This window comes from Nothobranchius furzeri, chromosome 7, assembly GCF_043380555.1.
Source record: "Nothobranchius furzeri strain GRZ-AD chromosome 7, NfurGRZ-RIMD1, whole genome shotgun sequence".
NCBI classification, from domain to species: Eukaryota; Metazoa; Chordata; class Actinopteri; order Cyprinodontiformes; family Nothobranchiidae; genus Nothobranchius; species Nothobranchius furzeri.
In genome coordinates this window covers 75032153-75037323 of record NC_091747.1, presented here as the reverse complement: position 1 = coordinate 75037323, position 5171 = coordinate 75032153, and positions in this window count along the sequence as shown.

Here is a 5171-nt window from a genome sequence, read left to right as displayed (position 1 = left end):
GTGGGGATTATAAGGACCAACAGCGGGACGTGACAGGAAGAAAGTGGTAATAAATGTAACTGGGTCCACAGCAGAGCGGCTCTCCAGCTGTTAGTGCCACATAAATGTGTGGAGTGTTTGGGCAATAAATGGGCTCTTTACCTCCAGCCACTTCACACTCAGAGCACCGGCATCATTTCAAGGTTGGTTTCCAGTCATCCTAGAATTGTTTCCTGCTCTACTTTTATACCAGGAACACCTTTTGTGTCGTGTCATTGACCGGATCCGGGAGCGGCTTGTTAGTGTGAGGACAGAAATCTCCATTCAGAGTCCGTTATGAAATACTCTGGCTCATGAGGCAAGAGGGGAATTCAGGTTGTTGGAACTTCTGTTCAGTTGTTACCGAGTTCAGAGGAGGAAAAAGGCTGTTCTCATTATTCATATACAAAGGACTCTTTGGATTAACCAAAAACGACATCAGCAGATGAGAGGGAGAGAAACCAGCTGGGTGTTAATCTGTATTAAACCCCTAGTGTTACCTTAAAGTTGCTATAGCACATTTGGAAAACAAATGACCTTAAAACAGGGTTTTCATGCCTGCAACATTCTAACATGGCATGTCTTTGATAAATATATCATGGGGATAATTTTTTTTTTAATCATAAAGTGGTTTTCTCCAGAGGTGTGTCCAGGGAGTGGCCTGGGGTTGCACATGCCACCCTTGGAATCTGATTGGCCACACGAGGTGCCACCCCACAGAATTCCCTTTAAATAGGCTTTTAATTTTCCACAAAAGGCTTGGGGTAAACAAATGAGCATAACCATTGATGCCACCCATGCACAAAGTAGTTCCCCACCTGGGCCTCCCCATTTCAAAAGATCTGGATGTGCCACTGGTTCTCTCGTGTTGGTCAAAAGCCCTCCACCAGAAACACCTTTCTGACCGAAGCAACCATTGGACAATCTGGTTGTCAGTCTCACTCTTCCCTGGGTCTTCCACTGATTATTCATTTGCGTATTTAATAACAGAAGACCAGTGGTGTGAGAGGTATGCTGCTCAATACCATCAGAAAAGGAGAAACAGCCGGCTGCTACCACTTCAACTTTAGGACGAACTGCCAAAGTTCCAAAAAGAAAAACACCATTTAAAGTCACAGACAAGAAACGATGTTTGCTCTCTGGAGGGAACACTGCTGTTAATCCACTATTGAAACTTCTCTAACACTGCCCCCCAAAAAAACAAAAGTGCTAAAACAAACGACAAATTAATAGCACAACTCACAAAAACCAAAAGAACTCGGATCACGGCAGAACCTGAGACAACAACAACAGAGACTACTCTATATCCACCGAGGAAGCACTTAAGGTCTCCTCAGCCTTATCGCCGCCTCTCCCAACTCTAACCAGGCCCATCATCCTAGATAGCTTTGCTCCTGTTTCTTTGCCTGTGTTAACTAAACTAGTTAACTCTATGAAGACCTCTGCATGCCCCCTCGACATCTTACCCTCATCTTTGTTTAAAAGTGCTTTTCTGTCCATCGGTCCCAGCGTGCTTTCTATAATTATTGCTTCTCTGGTTTCTGGTCAGGTCCCTGCTTACTTTAAGAACGCTGTAATCCACCCACTTCTTAAAAAACCGAGTCTTGACATCGCTCTCCATAGCAGCTTCAGACCCATCTCTAAACGTTCGTTCATCTCCAAGATCTTGGAAAAGGTTGTGGCTAAACAACTCACAGCTGCTCTTGATGAACATAACATCTATGATAGCTTCCAGTCAGGTTTTCGTAGAGCTCATTCTACTGAAACAGCTCTTCTTAGGGTCTCTAATGACCTTCTGACTCACAGTGATGCAGGGGACTGTTCTGTTCTGGTCCTGCTGGACCTGACTGCAGCCTTTGACACTGTTGACCATCACCTGCTACTGGAGAGGCTGAGAGACTGGGTAGGACTATGAGGAACTGCTCTGGAGTGGTTCTCCTCTTATCTCTCTGAGCGCTCCTTTTATGTGGCCGTCTCCAAGTTTAGGTCCTCCACCACCTCTCTTACCCATGGAGTCCCACAGGGTTCTGTGCTTGGGCCTCTGCTCTTCCTCTATTTGCTTCCTCTTCAGCGCATCCTGAGCTCCTTCAAAGGAATCTCCTACCATCTTTATGCAGATGACATCCACCTGTACATCTCCTTTAAGCCCCATGAGATGTCTAAGCTGCAGCTGTTACACACCTGCTTAGACTCTATCAAAACCTGGATGGCTGGGAGCTTTCCTCAGCTGAATGAAGATAAGACTGAGATCCTCATCTGTGACCCAGACAAGCTGGTTCCCAAAGTCAGAGACTCTCTTGGTCTGCTTGCTTCTCACACCAAACCTTCTGTCAGGAATCTTGGCGTAACCTTTGACCTAGCTCTCACCCTGGATTCTCATGTCAGTTCTCTTGTTCGCCCTTCCTTCTTCCATCTCAGGAACATTTCTAAGCTGAGTCCCATTCTGTCCCGCTCTGAACTTGAGACAGTTCTCCACACCTTCATCTCCTCACGCTTAGACTACTGTAACTCTCTTTTCACGTGTCTGAGCAGAGCCTCCCTGAACCGTCTACAGGTGGTTCAGAACGCCTGTGCTCGGCTTCTGACCAAGTCCTCCAAACACACCCACATCACCCCGCTTCTCCTCCAGCTTCACTGGCTGCCAGTCAACTTCAGGGTTCATTTCAAGATCCTGGTTCTGGTCTATAGGGCCTTACATGGACAAGCACCATCATACATTGGTGATCTTCTTAGTCCCTACACCCCCAGCAGGTCCCTGAGGTCCAGTGATCAAAGCCTACTGGTTGTTCAGCACCAGGCTAAAGACCAAAGGTGACAGATCATTTGCTGCTGTGGCCCCCAGACTCTGGATCTCTCCCCCCCCTGAGCCTGAGATCAGTGGACTCAGTGGTCTCCTTCAAAAAGCAGCTGAAGACTCACTTGTTCAAGCTGGCTTTTGGATGACCTTCTTCACCACTCTCTCTTTATTCTGCTCTCCCCACCTATTCCACCTTCCTCAGGATCCACTGATTTCCCTCTTTCCTATTCACTCTCTCTCTCCTTCTTAACATTTTTTCTTTTAAATCCCAATTGCCTATTTTTGCTCATTTTAAATATATTTTTAAACATTTTCTAAATGCTTTTTTATATTTTTATCTTTTTTGTTTTTGTTTTTGTGAAGCGCCTCGTGATTTTTATCTTGAGAGGCGCTATAGAAATTATATTTTCTTCTTCTTCTTCTTCCTGTGTGGCAATACTTTAGATTCCCAACGATGCTTCCATATAATCCCACCCCAGATCCCCATTCAGTGAGTAAACTCGAGCTTCGCTGTTGATTATTCAATCGTTCTTTTCCTGTATAAAAAAGAGTGATGGCGTAACCACAGAAAACTGTAAAGTTTTTACAGTTTAACAACAAATTATAGCAACAATGGTAAAGGAAAAATATCAACAAGGAACGTTTATGTGATAAAACAGACTAAACGACAGAATTAAATTAGGGATTCTCATCTCTATACTTTGTCCAGACCTTATTTTTATAGAACAGTTTAAATCGATTTATAGTTTGGCATTGCTTGTGTTGTAAGTCCAGTTTGTTCCAGAGTTTCACTCCGCATACCGACACACAGAAATATTTATGAGTAGTTTGAACTCTTGGCAATGAAAAATGTCCAAAACCTCTCAAGTTGTGAACACGTTCAGGAATTGGAAAAAAAACGTTGGTTAGATGGTAATAATTTATTGAATGCTTTGTATAGGACTATTGATGTATTATCATCAAATTTTAGCAGCATTGATTTGGTAAACAGCTTATGGGTGTGTTCTAGAAACCCAACCATGTGGATGATTCGCATTGCTCTTTTCTGTAATATGATCAGAGAATGTAATGTGTTATGATAAGTATTCCCCCATACTTCAACACAATATGTAAGGTATGGGAGTACCAAGGTGGAGTATGAAGTGCAGAGTGCATTTTAATCAAGGTATAATTTTGCTTTATTTATAATTGAGAGGCTTTTGGAGATTTTTGTTTTTATGTGTCTAACATGGGGTTTCCATCACAATTTACTATCATTTTTTACTCCTAAAAATGTAGTTTCATTTACTGTTTCAATCTGGCTACCATTACAGTTTTTTCGATTGCTAAAACTCAAAAATCAGAAATGAGGCACGAATTTCACAACCTCTACTTCAGTTCCCAATCGCCTGACTCCATTTATCACTACTTAAGATTTCCTTATCATATTAGCTCTCTGATTGTCCTCCTTTACACTCCGATGTCAATTTCACATCACCATGCTGTCAAAACACAGCACACAATTTTCACGTTTACACAAACTTGTCAAACAAACTCTCAAAGCTTCAATCAACAACACACAAATATTCAAATCTCTAAACTTTCATGTCTGGCGAGCAATTTGCAATCAGGGACTGCAGCATAAAAGTAAGTTTCCACAAGGCTGCCCAGGTGTATGAGTGGTTTCAGGACCACCCACGGTTTTCCATTTTATACCTTCCACCTTATTCCCCCTTCCTCAATCCCACTGAGGAGTTTTTCTCAGCCTGGAGGTGGAAGGTGTACGAAAGGAATCCACAGAGCCAGGTCCCACTGTTTCAAGCCATGGAGGAGGCATGTAGAGATGTGGCCTTTGAGGCCTGTCAGGGCTTCATGAGGCACTCGAGGCGGTACTTCCAGCGCTGTTTGGACCAGGAGGACATCGCCTGTGATGTTGATGAGGCCCTCTGGCCAGACAGAGACCGGCGGCATGATGCCCCATGATTATGCTTGAATGGGAGAGGGGGTGGAGGTGGTTACTGTAACTGTAAAAATAAAATGTTTTGTCTCAAAATTTGTGGGGTGGGGTGGCCGGGGGTGAGGGGGGGTGGGGAGTGAGTGGGTGAGGAGGGGTAACTGTAAAAATAAAATGTTTTGTCTCAAAATTTGTGTGTTGTCTAATGTTTGTCTCAGAGAAAAGTGGGCACTGTCATACATTCAGTGTGTAATTCATTGTGTTCCATTTAGACAATTGTGTTTTCAGTTTTGCTCTTCAGTGTTCTCTCCATGCTTGGTAGTGTTCACCCAAAGGCTACTTGTGTTTAAGCAGTGAATGGTATGTGTGTGTCATGTGAAAATGCGGCTGTGTTTACCAAATGAAAACACGTGTTCCATTTTG